The sequence below is a fragment of the Hyla sarda genome, unplaced genomic scaffold (assembly GCF_029499605.1).
Source record: "Hyla sarda isolate aHylSar1 unplaced genomic scaffold, aHylSar1.hap1 scaffold_531, whole genome shotgun sequence".
NCBI classification, from domain to species: Eukaryota; Metazoa; Chordata; class Amphibia; order Anura; family Hylidae; genus Hyla; species Hyla sarda.
The window spans coordinates 201,347-218,373 of record NW_026610542.1 but is presented as its reverse complement, the minus strand read 5'-3'; the positions used below and the strand labels follow the sequence as shown (position 1 = coordinate 218,373).

At 50.1% G+C, this 17,027-nt stretch overlaps 4 non-coding genes and 2 pseudogenes across 4 annotated transcripts; all 6 read right to left on the bottom strand.

Moving 5' to 3' along the window:
• Nucleotides 1-258: 258 nt before the first annotated feature.
• On the bottom strand, nucleotides 259-449 carry LOC130338853 (U2 spliceosomal RNA). Its single transcript, XR_008879325.1, has one exon. It is a non-coding gene; the product is annotated as a U2 spliceosomal RNA (small nuclear RNA).
• Nucleotides 450-2,531: 2,082 nt separating this feature from the next.
• LOC130338814 (U2 spliceosomal RNA) lies at nucleotides 2,532-2,722 on the bottom strand. The gene has a single exon (XR_008879290.1). It is a non-coding gene; the product is annotated as a U2 spliceosomal RNA (small nuclear RNA).
• Nucleotides 2,723-4,810: 2,088 nt separating this feature from the next.
• Nucleotides 4,811-5,001, bottom strand: LOC130338852 (U2 spliceosomal RNA). Its single transcript, XR_008879324.1, has one exon. It is a non-coding gene; the product is annotated as a U2 spliceosomal RNA (small nuclear RNA).
• Nucleotides 5,002-7,083: 2,082 nt separating this feature from the next.
• Nucleotides 7,084-7,274, bottom strand: LOC130338851 (U2 spliceosomal RNA). The gene has a single exon (XR_008879323.1). It is a non-coding gene; the product is annotated as a U2 spliceosomal RNA (small nuclear RNA).
• A 2,079-nt stretch (nucleotides 7,275-9,353) lies between these two features.
• Nucleotides 9,354-9,526, bottom strand: LOC130338867 (U2 spliceosomal RNA; annotated as a pseudogene).
• A 5,840-nt stretch (nucleotides 9,527-15,366) lies between these two features.
• LOC130338873 (U2 spliceosomal RNA) lies at nucleotides 15,367-15,536 on the bottom strand (annotated as a pseudogene).
• Between the last annotated feature and the right edge of the window lie 1,491 nt (nucleotides 15,537-17,027).

Sequence of the window (17,027 nt, the reverse complement as noted above, 5' to 3'; positions counted from 1 at the left end):
TCATGCCCTACCTGCACAGGTGTGCTGGCTACTCAAATGATCCAATTAAGGAGGCCATTTAGTCAGCAGCAGCAGAAGTCCTGTGCCTGGACGCTCCAACAGCGGCCAGACACAAGCAGAAGCAGCAGAAGCAGCAGCAGCAGCACCACCTTTTGTTTTTTGGCTGCAGCAGCAGCAAGGCCCACAGGGCTGGCTAGCTGGCTAGCCAGCAAGCAGGTAGCAATGAAAGTAGGAATCTTTCTTTTTAACCCTGTAAGGGGGTGGTGCACTGTACCCGAAGATACTGCCATATCGGGTCAATGCATAGGGCGACGGAAGCAAGCTTCGAAATCGGCCCCCGTTCTCAAAAATCCATTTAATATATGGTCCCCAGATAGGGGACGTATCAGATATTAAACTGATAAGAACAGATACTACACTTGATCTTAGCCAAAAGGCCGAGAAGCGATAACCGTGAAAGGGGCGGGCCCAACAAGGTCCCCTTCATGGGCACTATCACTGCTTGCTGTCAGGGAGGCTGCCAGACAATTTTCCATGCACACTCTGGGCTGGGGGGCAGTCAACCACCAGTACACACAGCAGAACCTAAACCCATACCATTATTGCTAAGCAGCAAGACAGGGGCCCATTGCACTCCCACGGGGCCTTTTTAAATGCAATCCATAACCCGGATTTGCCAGGAACCCTTCTTACTCCTCCTACTTGCATGTGACACTGGGCTTAGGATCTGCATAGGAAACACACACACAAGCACACACCTACCTTTGTTGCCTGCAGATGCCTCCTTGGCTGTCCCCAAACGGTATCAAACCAACACCCACGGGAAGCTGTAAGCATAGAGGACATGCCTGCACCCCATTGGACTTACCTGTGTGGGTTAAACCCGGGTTATTTGACAACCTATGGCGGTGATGGTTCTGCTCAGGCAGAGCAGTGCTGATGCTCCTCATAAAGCTGTCGCTGCTGTGAAGGTTCTAGGTGACATCACAAATCCCTATGGTTACATACACAACAAAGCTGGGTTGTTGTTGTTTACACTCTGCAAGGCCTGTGGAAGTGAGTGACATCATAGCACTGTAGTTCTGAGGGTTCTAGATGGATGCAACAATCTCCTGTTGCTTCTATGAAGGCCATAATAGACGACATCACCAAACAGCTCCATAGTCACATACACAGCAAAGGAGAGATGTTGTTTACACCTAGTGATGTCAGTGGTATTGAGTGACATCACAGCACAGTGCTAAGGCTCCTGGGCCTGGACACAGCAGCGGCTGCAATATCTCAACGGAGAATACGTTTATATATATGTGTGTGTGTGCGCGTATATATATATATATATATATATATATATATATATATATATTTCTCCGCCGAAATCACTTTTAAACCCATTTCCACCTTTTTTTCCCTTCTCTTCCTCTTACTTTTTTTTCACGTTTTTTTACGTTTTTCTCCTTTTCGCCTCTTTTCTGGGCGTATTATTCTTCTTTTTCTTCTTTTTTTTCGTCTAATGCATACCCCATCAGTGCAGCAATGCTTATTCAATACCGCCAGCAGATGGAGACACTGGGGGATAATTTTCTAAGGATTTATACTGATTTTTCCTGTCTGAATTTGTCGCACAGAAAGTTGCAGGCCAAATATGTGTGACATTTCTGCGACTTTAGCTTCTAGAGCATTTTTACAACATTATACATAGGTGCTGAATACATAAAAAGCGACTGTTCAGCGACAGACAAGTCGCATCGGCTGAAAGTAGGCCAGAATGTCAGTCCATGTTGGAGCAGGTTTAGATACAGTCTAAAGTATAGATCTCAAAGTCTGTGCACAGAATTTAGCAAGGGCCTCGCACCTTCTGATGCATCAGGTAGGTGCACAATAGCATAGCCTAACCCTCTGTACTTTGGTCTATATTGATGCGGGACATAGACAGCCAGCTGATGACCAATCCATTAGTGCAATGGATGGCTGGAAGCATTTGTCTTTGCCTTTGCAATACCACAGAAGCAATGCATGGTCAATGTACAGCAATGACACACCTGTGTGAACAGCCAGGAGACCCCCCCCCCCCATGTTATGTTACATAGTTACATAGTTAGTACGGTCGAAAAAAGACATATGTCCATCAAGTTCAACCAGGGAATTAAGGGGTAGGGGTGTGGCGCGATATTGGGGAAGGGATGAGATTTTATATTTCTTCATAAGCATTAATCTTATTTTGTCAATTAGGAACATTCAGCACCCACCCGCTATCAAGGCAGCTGCCTATCATGTCATGCCCTACCTGCACAGGTGTGCTGGCTACTCAAATGATCCAATTAAGGAGGCCATTTAGTCAGCAGCAGCAGAAGTCCTGTGCCTGGACGCTCCAACAGCGGCCAGACACAAGCAGAAGCAGCAGAAGCAGCAGCAGCAGCACCACCTTTTGTTTTTTGGCTGCAGCAGCAGCAAGGCCCACAGGGCTGGCTAGCTGGCTAGCCAGCAAGCAGGTAGCAATGAAAGTAGGAATCTTTCTTTTTAACCCTGTAAGGGAGTGGTGCACTGTACCCGAAGATACTGCCATATCGGGTCAATGCATAGGGCGACGGAAGCAAGCTTCGAAATCGGCCCCCGTTCTCAAAAATCCATTTAATATATGGTCCCCAGATAGGGGACGTATCAGATATTAAACTGATAAGAACAGATACTACACTTGATCTTAGCCAAAAGGCCGAGAAGCGATAACCGTGAAAGGGGCGGGCCCAACAAGGTCCCCTTCATGGGCACTATCACTGCTTGCTGTCAGGGAGGCTGCCAGACAATTTTCCATGCACACTCTGGGCTGGGGGGCAGTCAACCACCAGTACACACAGCAGAACCTAAACCCATACCATTATTGCTAAGCAGCAAGACAGGGGCCCATTGCACTCCCACGGGGCCTTTTTAAATGCAATCCATAACCCGGATTTGCCAGGAACCCTTCTTACTCCTCCTACTTGCATGTGACACTGGGCTTAGGATCTGCATAGGAAACACACACACAAGCACACACCTACCTTTGTTGCCTGCAGATGCCTCCTTGGCTGTCCCCAAACGGTATCAAACCAACACCCACGGGAAGCTGTAAGCATAGAGGACATGCCTGCACCCCATTGGACTTACCTGTGTGGGTTAAACCCGGGTTATTTGACAACCTATGGCGGTGATGGTTCTGCTCAGGCAGAGCAGTGCTGATGCTCCTCATAAAGCTGTCGCTGCTGTGAAGGTTCTAGGTGACATCACAAATCCCTATGGTTACATACACAACAAAGCTGGGTTGTTGTTGTTTACACTCTGCAAGGCCTGTGGAAGTGAGTGACATCATAGCACTGTAGTTCTGAGGGTTCTAGATGGATGCAACAATCTCCTGTTGCTTCTATGAAGGCCATAATAGACGACATCACCAAACAGCTCCATAGTCACATACACAGCAAAGGAGAGATGTTGTTTACACCTAGTGATGTCAGTGGTATTGAGTGACATCACAGCACAGTGCTAAGGCTCCTGGGCCTGGACACAGCAGCGGCTGCAATATCTCAACGGAGAATACGTTTATATATATGTGTGTGTGTGCGCGTATATATATATATATATATATATATATATATATATATATATATATATTTCTCCGCCGAAATCACTTTTAAACCCCTTTCCACCTTTTTTTCCCTTCTCTTCCTCTTACTTTTTTTTCACGTTTTTTTACGTTTTTCTCCTTTTCGCCTCTTTTCTGGGCGTATTATTCTTCTTTTTCTTCTTTTTTTTCGTCTAATGCATACCCCATCAGTGCAGCAATGCTTATTCAATACCGCCAGCAGATGGAGACACTGGGGGATAATTTTCTAAGGATTTATACTGATTTTTCCTGTCTGAATTTGTCGCACAGAAAGTTGCAGGCCAAATATGTGTGACATTTCTGCGACTTTAGCTTCTAGAGCATTTTTACAACATTATACATAGGTGCTGAATACATAAAAAGCGACTGTTCAGCGACAGACAAGTCGCATCGGCTGAAAGTAGGCCAGAATGTCAGTCCATGTTGGAGCAGGTTTAGATACAGTCTAAAGTATAGATCTCAAAGTCTGTGCACAGAATTTAGCAAGGGCCTCGCACCTTCTGATGCATCAGGTAGGTGCACAATAGCATAGCCTAACCCTCTGTACTTTGGTCTATATTGATGCGGGACATAGACAGCCAGCTGATGACCAATCCATTAGTGCAATGGATGGCTGGAAGCATTTGTCTTTGCCTTTGCAATACCACAGAAGCAATGCATGGTCAATGTACAGCAATGACACACCTGTGTGAACAGCCAGGAGACCCCCCCCCCCCATGTTATGTTACATAGTTACATAGTTAGTACGGTCGAAAAAAGACATATGTCCATCAAGTTCAACCAGGGAATTAAGGGGTAGGGGTGTGGCGCGATATTGGGGAAGGGATGAGATTTTATATTTCTTCATAAGCATTAATCTTATTTTGTCAATTAGGAACATTCAGCACCCACCCGCTATCAAGGCAGCTGCCTATCATGTCATGCCCTACCTGCACAGGTGTGCTGGCTACTCAAATGATCCAATTAAGGAGGCCATTTAGTCAGCAGCAGCAGAAGTCCTGTGCCTGGACGCTCCAACAGCGGCCAGACACAAGCAGAAGCAGCAGAAGCAGCAGCAGCAGCACCACCTTTTGTTTTTTGGCTGCAGCAGCAGCAAGGCCCACAGGGCTGGCTAGCTGGCTAGCCAGCAAGCAGGTAGCAATGAAAGTAGGAATCTTTCTTTTTAACCCTGTAAGGGGGTGGTGCACTGTACCCGAAGATACTGCCATATCGGGTCAATGCATAGGGCGACGGAAGCAAGCTTCGAAATCGGCCCCCGTTCTCAAAAATCCATTTAATATATGGTCCCCAGATAGGGGACGTATCAGATATTAAACTGATAAGAACAGATACTACACTTGATCTTAGCCAAAAGGCCGAGAAGCGATAACCGTGAAAGGGGCGGGCCCAACAAGGTCCCCTTCATGGGCACTATCACTGCTTGCTGTCAGGGAGGCTGCCAGACAATTTTCCATGCACACTCTGGGCTGGGGGGCAGTCAACCACCAGTACACACAGCAGAACCTAAACCCATACCATTATTGCTAAGCAGCAAGACAGGGGCCCATTGCACTCCCACGGGGCCTTTTTAAATGCAATCCATAACCCGGATTTGCCAGGAACCCTTCTTACTCCTCCTACTTGCATGTGACACTGGGCTTAGGATCTGCATAGGAAACACACACACAAGCACACACCTACCTTTGTTGCCTGCAGATGCCTCCTTGGCTGTCCCCAAACGGTATCAAACCAACACCCACGGGAAGCTGTAAGCATAGAGGACATGCCTGCACCCCATTGGACTTACCTGTGTGGGTTAAACCCGGGTTATTTGACAACCTATGGCGGTGATGGTTCTGCTCAGGCAGAGCAGTGCTGATGCTCCTCATAAAGCTGTCGCTGCTGTGAAGGTTCTAGGTGACATCACAAATCCCTATGGTTACATACACAACAAAGCTGGGTTGTTGTTGTTTACACTCTGCAAGGCCTGTGGAAGTGAGTGACATCATAGCACTGTAGTTCTGAGGGTTCTAGATGGATGCAACAATCTCCTGTTGCTTCTATGAAGGCCATAATAGACGACATCACCAAACAGCTCCATAGTCACATACACAGCAAAGGAGAGATGTTGTTTACACCTAGTGATGTCAGTGGTATTGAGTGACATCACAGCACAGTGCTAAGGCTCCTGGGCCTGGACACAGCAGCGGCTGCAATATCTCAACGGAGAATACGTTTATATATATGTGTGTGTGTGCGCGTATATATATATATATATATATATATATATATATATATATATTTCTCCGCCGAAATCACTTTTAAACCCATTTCCACCTTTTTTTCCCTTCTCTTCCTCTTACTTTTTTTTCACGTTTTTTTACGTTTTTCTCCTTTTCGCCTCTTTTCTGGGCGTATTATTCTTCTTTTTCTTCTTTTTTTTTGTCTAATGCATACCCCATCAGTGCAGCAATGCTTATTCAATACCGCCAGCAGATGGAGACACTGGGGGATAATTTTCTAAGGATTTATACTGATTTTTCCTGTCTGAATTTGTCGCACAGAAAGTTGCAGGCCAAATATGTGTGACATTTCTGCGACTTTAGCTTCTAGAGCATTTTTACAACATTATACATAGGTGCTGAATACATAAAAAGCGACTGTTCAGCGACAGACAAGTCGCATCGGCTGAAAGTAGGCCAGAATGTCAGTCCATGTTGGAGCAGGTTTAGATACAGTCTAAAGTATAGATCTCAAAGTCTGTGCACAGAATTTAGCAAGGGCCTCGCACCTTCTGATGCATCAGGTAGGTGCACAATAGCATAGCCTAACCCTCTGTACTTTGGTCTATATTGATGCGGGACATAGACAGCCAGCTGATGACCAATCCATTAGTGCAATGGATGGCTGGAAGCATTTGTCTTTGCCTTTGCAATACCACAGAAGCAATGCATGGTCAATGTACAGCAATGACACACCTGTGTGAACAGCCAGGAGACCCCCCCCCCCCATGTTATGTTACATAGTTACATAGTTAGTACGGTCGAAAAAAGACATATGTCCATCAAGTTCAACCAGGGAATTAAGGGGTAGGGGTGTGGCGCGATATTGGGGAAGGGATGAGATTTTATATTTCTTCATAAGCATTAATCTTATTTTGTCAATTAGGAACATTCAGCACCCACCCGCTATCAAGGCAGCTGCCTATCATGTCATGCCCTACCTGCACAGGTGTGCTGGCTACTCAAATGATCCAATTAAGGAGGCCATTTAGTCAGCAGCAGCAGAAGTCCTGTGCCTGGACGCTCCAACAGCGGCCAGACACAAGCAGAAGCAGCAGAAGCAGCAGCAGCAGCACCACCTTTTGTTTTTTGGCTGCAGCAGCAGCAAGGCCCACAGGGCTGGCTAGCTGGCTAGCCAGCAAGCAGGTAGCAATGAAAGTAGGAATCTTTCTTTTTAACCCTGTAAGGGGGTGGTGCACTGTACCCGAAGATACTGCCATATCGGGTCAATGCATAGGGCGACGGAAGCAAGCTTCGAAATCGGCCCCCGTTCTCAAAAATCCATTTAATATATGGTCCCCAGATAGGGGACGTATCAGATATTAAACTGATAAGAACAGATACTACACTTGATCTTAGCCAAAAGGCCGAGAAGCGATAACCGTGAAAGGGGCGGGCCCAACAAGGTCCCCTTCATGGGCACTATCACTGCTTGCTGTCAGGGAGGCTGCCAGACAATTTTCCATGCACACTCTGGGCTGGGGGGCAGTCAACCACCAGTACACACAGCAGAACCTAAACCCATACCATTATTGCTAAGCAGCAAGACAGGGGCCCATTGCACTCCCACGGGGCCTTTTTAAATGCAATCCATAACCCGGATTTGCCAGGAACCCTTCTTACTCCTCCTACTTGCATGTGACACTGGGCTTAGGATCTGCATAGGAAACACACACACAAGCACACACCTACCTTTGTTGCCTGCAGATGCCTCCTTGGCTGTCCCCAAACGGTATCAAACCAACACCCACGGGAAGCTGTAAGCATAGAGGACATGCCTGCACCCCATTGGACTTACCTGTGTGGGTTAAACCCGGGTTATTTGACAACCTATGGCGGTGATGGTTCTGCTCAGGCAGAGCAGTGCTGATGCTCCTCATAAAGCTGTCGCTGCTGTGAAGGTTCTAGGTGACATCACAAATCCCTATGGTTACATACACAACAAAGCTGGGTTGTTGTTGTTTACACTCTGCAAGGCCTGTGGAAGTGAGTGACATCATAGCACTGTAGTTCTGAGGGTTCTAGATGGATGCAACAATCTCCTGTTGCTTCTATGAAGGCCATAATAGACGACATCACCAAACAGCTCCATAGTCACATACACAGCAAAGGAGAGATGTTGTTTACACCTAGTGATGTCAGTGGTATTGAGTGACATCACAGCACAGTGCTAAGGCTCCTGGGCCTGGACACAGCAGCGGCTGCAATATCTCAACGGAGAATACGTTTATATATATGTGTGTGTGTGCGCGTATATATATATATATATATATATATATATATATATATATTTCTCCGCCGAAATCACTTTTAAACCCATTTCCACCTTTTTTTCCCTTCTCTTCCTCTTACTTTTTTTTCACGTTTTTTTACGTTTTTCTCCTTTTCGCCTCTTTTCTGGGCGTATTATTCTTCTTTTTCTTCTTTTTTTTCGTCTAATGCATACCCCATCAGTGCAGCAATGCTTATTCAATACCGCCAGCAGATGGAGACACTGGGGGATAATTTTCTAAGGATTTATACTGATTTTTCCTGTCTGAATTTGTCGCACAGAAAGTTGCAGGCCAAATATGTGTGACATTTCTGCGACTTTAGCTTCTAGAGCATTTTTACAACATTATACATAGGTGCTGAATACATAAAAAGCGACTGTTCAGCGACAGACAAGTCGCATCGGCTGAAAGTAGGCCAGAATGTCAGTCCATGTTGGAGCAGGTTTAGATACAGTCTAAAGTATAGATCTCAAAGTCTGTGCACAGAATTTAGCAAGGGCCTCGCACCTTCTGATGCATCAGGTAGGTGCACAATAGCATAGCCTAACCCTCTGTACTTTGGTCTATATTGATGCGGGACATAGACAGCCAGCTGATGACCAATCCATTAGTGCAATGGATGGCTGGAAGCATTTGTCTTTGCCTTTGCAATACCACAGAAGCAATGCATGGTCAATGTACAGCAATGACACACCTGTGTGAACAGCCAGGAGACCCCCCCCCCCATGTTATGTTACATAGTTACATAGTTAGTACGGTCGAAAAAAGACATATGTCCATCAAGTTCAACCAGGGAATTAAGGGGTAGGGGTGTGGCGCGATATTGGGGAAGGGATGAGATTTTATATTTCTTCATAAGCATTAATCTTATTTTGTCAATTAGGAACATTCAGCACCCACCCGCTATCAAGGCAGCTGCCTATCATGTCATGCCCTACCTGCACAGGTGTGCTGGCTACTCAAATGATCCAATTAAGGAGGCCATTTAGTCAGCAGCAGCAGAAGTCCTGTGCCTGGACGCTCCAACAGCGGCCAGACACAAGCAGAAGCAGCAGAAGCAGCAGCAGCAGCACCACCTTTTGTTTTTTGGCTGCAGCAGCAGCAAGGCCCACAGGGCTGGCTAGCTGGCTAGCCAGCAAGCAGGTAGCAATGAAAGTAGGAATCTTTCTTTTTAACCCTGTAAGGGGGTGGTGCACTGTACCCGAAGATACTGCCATATCGGGTCAATGCATAGGGCGACGGAAGCAAGCTTCGAAATCGGCCCCCGTTCTCAAAAATCCATTTAATATATGGTCCCCAGATAGGGGACGTATCAGATATTAAACTGATAAGAACAGATTTTTGATTGAAAGAGCTTTATTTTCCGTTCAGTCATTACAAGTCGTACAATAAATTACAGTCACACAAAGCATGATAGTACAATACACAGCAAAGGTTCCCTAAGCTATACATCGCACACCATGCTACTCTAACATTCAGCTCAATCCTGCAATAGAAAGGCACAAGAGATCAAACAAAAACCAAATAATACAATCTGTGATCGGGGTAGGGGTGTGGGCGACTATGTGGGGGTAGGGAGGGGGCGGATCACAGGGCCAAACTGTTGGGCTGTATCTTCAGGGAGACATGGGAGAAGGAGAGGGGTCTTCACTCCTCTTCTTCCTCATCAACGGCCGAGCTGTCCAAGATGGAATAGTCTCTAAGCAGGTTCTTGATGAACCTGCGGCAGTCCCGGACGGACATGTTTTCCCTGTTGATCACGAGGCGGTTCCTGGCAAGCCACACTGCGTCCTTAAAACAGTTCATAAGGCGCCAGGCCTCCTGGATGGCCTCCACGTCGTGGGTCCCAGGGAACAGGCCGTAAAGCACCGAATGGTACGATAGGCAGCTCCTGGGCACTGAGTCTCTGAGTTCCTGTTCTAGGGCGTCCAACAGACCCTGTGCAAAGGGGCACTGCCAAAACACGTGGAAAGATGTTTCCTCCACGTAGGGGCAACGGGGGCAGTACCGGGTCTTGCACAGGTTGCGGGCATGCATGAATGACCTGAGAGAGAGACCTCCCATGACGGCCATCCACGACAAGTCCTTGTGTCCATTGGTAAGCCGCTTTGAGGCCACATTGTTCCAAACTGTCTCTGCAGTGGCTGCGGGGAGTCCCGGAACCAGCTCGGTCGAGTCCTTAGCTCGGATGAGCTTGTGGATTGTCTTTGGCTTCCATAGGTCTGGTTTCAGTCCTTCCAGCTGGTGCTCCCTCACAAACCGGACAACATCCCCATAGAACCAGGGAGTGTTCCAGTTGTAAGGGATGGAGCTGTCCCACTTGTCCCAGCCCAGCTGTCTCCAGAGGGGCATGAGAAGCAAGCGAGACATGGACCTGCCCGCTGAGCCAGTCTTTTCTACAAGAGTCCGCTGCACCGTGACACATGCAAAGGAGGCCCTCAGCAGAGCGGGGATGTCGGGTATTCCCTTCCCACCCTTGCGGGGTTCCTTGTACATCACGGTCCTCTTGACTCTGTCCATTTTGCCCCAGACGAAGCCAAACACTGTCCGGGTGATGGCCTTGCAAACAGTGGTATGGGGAGGCCAGGCCTGTGCGGTATATTGGAGCACAGGCAAAACTTCACTCCGCAGGACAAGTGCCTTGCCTTCCATCGTGAGCTTTCTGGAGCTCCACAGTCCGATCTTCGAGTTTATCCTTCCTAGTCGGTCTTGCCAAGACTTAAGGGCCGCTCCTTCCTTCCCGAACCAGACTCCAAGAATTTGAATGAAGTCCGGCTTAATAGTAAAGGGGAAGGGGGCGGAAGAAGCCAGGTGCCATTCCCCGAAGAGCATGGCCTCCGACTTCCCGCAGTTGACTTTTGCCCCCGAAGCTCTGCCGAAGTCCTCGCAGGTCTGGACGAGTGCAGTCACCGAACGCTGGTCAGCGCAGAAGACGGTCACGTCGTCCATGTAGAGCGAGCACTTGACCTCGTGGCGATCTGGTCCTGGTGCGGTGATCCCTCTGATCTCTCCATTCTGCCGGATAGTCTCAGCGAAGAGCTCTATAACACAAACAAAAAGGAGAGGTGAAAGAGGGCAGCCTTGTCTAACCCCTGAAAGAATAGGAAAGGGGTCAGTCTTCCAGCCGTTCACCAACACCGTGCTGTAAATGTCAAAATACATAACGTTAACAAAAGAGCAAAACATCTTCCCCAGACCCAGCCTGCGCAAAACCCTGTCCATGAATGCGTGGGAGACACGGTCGAACGCCTTCTCCTGATCTAAGCTGACCAGGGCGGCGCGGCCCCCGCGGTCCTGGATGTAATGGACCGTGTCTCTCACAAGGGCAAGGCTGTCGGCAATCCTGCGGCCAGGAATGCTGCAGGTCTGGTCCGGATGGACGATCTGCCCCATGACAGGTTTCAGCCTGTTGGCCAGCACCTTGGCGAGGATCTTGTAGTCCACGTTCAGGAGAGAGATGGGACGCCAGTTTTTCAGGTCACATCTCTCCCCCTTCCGCTTATACAAGATCGTGATCATCCCTTCCCTCAACGACGGAGGCATTCTGCCCCCCACCACCATCTCCTCGTACACCTCCGACAGGTCCGGACAGATCAGGTCACCCAGCGCTACGTAGAGCTCGGCCGGGAGACCGTCACTGCCCGGGGTCTTGCCGGGCTTAAAGGATTTAGCGGCAGAGAGCAGCTCCCCCACCGTCAAGGGATCGTCCATAGCCGCCGCACCTGCGGGATCAACAACGTTAGTGACACCTGACAGGAACCTCTCGGCGGCTTCGGGGTCGGATGACTTGGGGGCGTAGAGGTTGCTGTAGAAGTCGTGGACGACCCCCATCACTTCCTCCTTGCCGCTCCTCATGTGTCCGGTCTCATCTCGTAGCTCAGTCAGGGGCGTGTGGCCGGCATGGAGCTTCCTGAAAAAGAAAGAGTTACATTTCTCACCCTTCTCCAGGTTCTCCACCTTGGAACGAAAGACGATTCGCTTGGATTCCTCCTCAAAGTGCCTTTTCAAGCTCTTTTTGGTCTCCTCCAGCTCCTCCCTGACGTCCCAGCCACACTGGAGCAGGTCCTGCAGGGACCGCAGCTCGCGCTGCAGTTTCCTCAAGTCCCACTTCTTCGCACACGCCTGTTGTCTGCCTTTTGCCTGAAAGAAACAACGGAATTCGACTTTAACATATTCCCACCAATCGCTGATGCACTTGAACAGACATTTGTCATTTCGCCATACAAGGTAAGCATCCCTAAGTTCCTCCATGACCTCCCTCTGCTCCAACAGGGCACAATTCAACTTCCAGGAGCCCGGGCCAGGTGGGAATCCATGGCCCAGAGTCCCCCGGAATCGAATGGCCCTGTGGTCAGAGAAGAAGCAGGGGACCATAGAGTACGACACCTTTCTGACTGCTCTCGAAGTGAAGATGAAGTCTATCCGAGAACGGAGCGAGCCATCGGGGCGGCTCCACGTATAGTTTACGGAGCCGTTCCCGATGGACCCGACAACGTCCTGCAAGGATGCCTCCGTCACCATCTCAATCAGCAGTTTAGACGTCACGTCCAGGTTGGCGGATGTGCCAGAACTGCGCCCGTCCACCTCAATGGGGCAGTTGAAGTCACCACCCAACACTACTGCTCTAGTGGTGGCGAGTTCAGCCCGCAGGGCCTGGAGAACCTCCAGTCGGACATCCCTCTCAGGGGAGGCATACACGTTGATGAGCCGCACGGGCTCACCCGCCCAGGAACCGTCTGCGACAAGAAGTCTGCCACAGACGAGCTCCCGGACGGAATCAAGTGCAAAGTTACCTCCCCTGATCAGGATGGCCACCCCCGCAGACCTATTGTCGCCCCCACCAGACCAGTAGGAAGGGCCGTGAGGCCACTGCCTGGCCAGATGGTTGTAAGACCTAGAAGCAGACAAAGCACATTCCTGCAACATGTAAACATCACACCTCTGGGAATCTAAGAACGTAAGAACAGTCTGAAATCTAAACCAAGCTCTAATACTCCTCACATTAATGCAGAAGATGTTGAGATCAGCCATGGGAATAAAAAGAGAGGTTAGTTCTGATACTAGTTACCAGTCTGGTCGGACGGGTCCTCTTCTCTGGCGCCTGTCGGCTCCTGTGGCTTCTCGTAGCGCCCTTCCAAGAACTCGTCGTAGACCGTGTTGGACGGAGTGTCCAGGATTTTCTTAACCTCTGGGTCCTGCAGCAGCTCCTCAATAGATTGAGCTTGGACTGGCTCTGCTTGGACCTGCTCCACTTGGGCCTGCTCCATCACCTCCTCTCCTTCTGAAGCTTCAAGGCTCTCGCAGACCTGCTCCATCTCCTCCTCCTCATCTGAAGCTTGAGGGGTCTCGCAGGTCTCGATTATCTTTCTTTTGTGGGACTCTTCTGATACGTTGTCCCTTCCTTTCCTCTTCCTCTGTATGGTACCTGGGGGAGGAAGCACAGGAAAGTCCTCTGAAGGGCGGGCACCAGCAGCTGGAGGGGGGTTAGGTGCTGCTGGGCCAGGAGAGAAAGGAGGCTGGGTGGGGCGGGGGGCAGGAGAGAGTGCCCGGGCAGGGGAGGACGGGGCAGGGGTGGGCCGGGCAGGGGAGGACGGGGCAGGGGTGGGCCGGGCAGGGGAGGACGGGGCAGGGGTGGGCCGGGGTGGGGTACGGGGGGCAGGGGTGGGCCGGGGTGGGGTACGGGGGGCAGGGGTGGGGCGGGATGGGGCAGGAGGGGCGGGGGTGGGACGGGATGGGGCAGGGGTGGGACGGGATGGGGCAGGGGTGGGACGGGATGGGGCAGGGGTGGGACGGGATGGGGCAGGACGGGATGGGGCAGGGGATGGGGCGGGAGGGGCAGGGGATGGGGCGGGAGGGGCAGGGGATGGGGCGGGAGGGGCAGGGGATGGGGCGGGAGGGGCAGGGGAGGGGCGGGACGGGGCAGGGGTGGTGGCTTTCGCCTTCTTACCCTCCTTGGTCGGCTTGGCCATCCGTGGTGTTGGCTCCGGAGCTGGGGCTGGCTTCGGTGCTCTCGCTGCCACAGATGCCCATGTTCTCTCCCTCTGGGGGCAGTCCTTGTAGCTGTGGGCTGCCAGTCCGCAGAGGTTGCAGGTCTTGCTCTTGGGGCAGTCCTTGGTCGTGTGACCTGTCACACGGCAATACCTGCAGGCATCCTCCGTACAGTCCTTGCCCTCGTGGCCCATCTTGCCACATCTCCTGCAGGTCTGCGGCATGTCCGGGTAGAAGATAAGTCCTGTGGAGTTGCCCAAGGAAAATGTCGTTGGCAGGTGCTGTAGTCCGTCTGGAGAAGCAGGGTTCTTGTTGAGTCTGACGACCACAGACCACTTGCAGGTCCAGTATCCGAGTGAGTTCAGGATGCGGGTGGGCTCCCTCACCACGGTGCAGAAGCGCTTCAGGAAGGTCGAGATGTCCGTGCCTGGGGTGTGTGGGTTCCGCATTGAGACCGTCACCCGCCTCTCCTCTCTTTGAATAAGGCAGTTGCCCACAAAGCGAGAGAAAGGGGATTCGGGACTCGCCGCTTTCACCACCTCCCAGTATCTTCTACAGGTCCCAATGGTGGCAAAGGTGATGTAGAAGATTCCCGAAAAGAAGGTTGCTATTCCCAGGGTGTCAGCCGTGGGGAAGCCTTGATCCGCCAGCATCTTCTTGCAGAACACGTCGTGGGACATGTCCGGCACCCTTCCGTCCACGGGCTTGAGCTTCAAGGCAACAGTCTGCCTCATCCAGGGCTCCAGGGTTGGAGCTTCCAGGTTAGGAATTCTGCCGCCCTTCTGCCTTGCCGTGCCGTGGTGGAGGTTGAAGCTTGCTGTGGTTGGGGCTGGACCTCCAGGCCTTGCCCTGCAGCCTCCTGGGTGGACTTGCTGGTTGAGGCCATGGCTTCTTCCAGCAGGCTCTTTTCCGCTTCCTTGCTTGCTTGTGGAGAGAGGCTTCGCAAAGTCTTCTTTCCCGGGTGGGAGGAGCTATGCAGATCCGGTCCCGGTGGGAGGAGCTATGCAAATCCTTCTCCAGAGGCAGCGAGTTTCTTCGAAAAGATTCTGCGCCGCCTTCCTCTTCGCCGCTGTTCCGGAATTCACCGCCGATTCCCTTCTTCCAGGTTCTTCGTCGGCTTCTTCCGGAGCTGCAGTCTTCAAGATCTTCTCCTTCTTCAGATGTTCCGAGGCAGGCAGGAGACGATCTTCAGGTGGTATGCTCTAGAGAAATGCGGTTCTAATAAGAACGAAAAGTACTGCAATCGTACTACGCAAAATCTCTACCACAATGCTTGGAGTTCTTCAGACCGTAGCGATCATGGTATCTCCCCTGCCAGGTAATCTGTTCTGATAAGAACAGATACTACACTTGATCTTAGCCAAAAGGCCGAGAAGCGATAACCGTGAAAGGGGCGGGCCCAACAAGGTCCCCTTCATGGGCACTATCACTGCTTGCTGTCAGGGAGGCTGCCAGACAATTTTCCATGCACACTCTGGGCTGGGGGGCAGTCAACCACCAGTACACACAGCAGAACCTAAACCCATACCATTATTGCTAAGCAGCAAGACAGGGGCCCATTGCACTCCCACGGGGCCTTTTTAAATGCAATCCATAACCCGGATTTGCCAGGAACCCTTCTTACTCCTCCTACTTGCATGTGACACTGGGCTTAGGATCTGCATAGGAAACACACACACAAGCACACACCTACCTTTGTTGCCTGCAGATGCCTCCTTGGCTGTCCCCAAACGGTATCAAACCAACACCCACGGGAAGCTGTAAGCATAGAGGACATGCCTGCACCCCATTGGACTTACCTGTGTGGGTTAAATCCGGGTTATTTGACAACCTATGGCGGTGATGGTTCTGCTCAGGCAGAGCAGTGCTGATGCTCCTCATAAAGCTGTCGCTGCTGTGAAGGTTCTAGGTGACATCACAAATCCCTATGGTTACATACACAACAAAGCTGGGTTGTTGTTGTTTACACTCTGCAAGGCCTGTGGAAGTGAGTGACATCATAGCACTGTAGTTCTGAGGGTTCAAGATGGATGCAACAATCTCCTGTTGCTTCTATGAAGGCCGTAATAGACGACATCACCAAACAGCTCCATAGTCACATACACAGCAAAGGAGAGATGTTGTTTACACCTAGTGATGTCAGTGGTATTGAGTGACATCACAGCACAGTGCTAAGGCTCCTGGGCCTGGACACAGCAGCGGCTGCAATATCTCAACGGAGAATACGTTTATATCTATGTGTGTGTGTGCGCATATATATATATATATATATATATATATATATATATATATATATTTCTCCGCCGAAATCACTTTTAAACCCATTTCCACCTTTTTTTCCCTTCTCTTCCTCTTACTTTTTTTTCACGTTTTTTTACGTTTTTCTCCTTTTCGCCTCTTTTCTGGGCGTATTATTCTTCTTTTTCTTCTTTTTTTTCGTCTAATGCATACCCCATCAGTGCAGCAATGCTTATTCAATACCGCCAGCAGATGGAGACACTGGGGGATAATTTTCTAAGGATTTATACTGATTTTTCCTGTCTGAATTTGTCGCACAGAAAGTTGCAGGCCAAATATGTGTGACATTTCTGCGACTTTAGCTTCTAGAGCATTTTTACAACATTATACATAGGTGCTGAATACATAAAAAGCGACTGTTCAGCGACAGACAAGTCGCATCGGCTGAAAGTAGGCCAGAATGTCAGTCCATGTTGGAGCAGGTTTAGATACAGTCTAAAGCATAGATCTCAAAGTCTGTGCACAGAATTTAGCAAGGGCCTCGCACCTTCTGATGCATCAGGTAGGTGCACAATAGCATAGCCTAACCCTCTGTACTTTGGTCTATATTGATGCGGGACATAGACAGCCAGC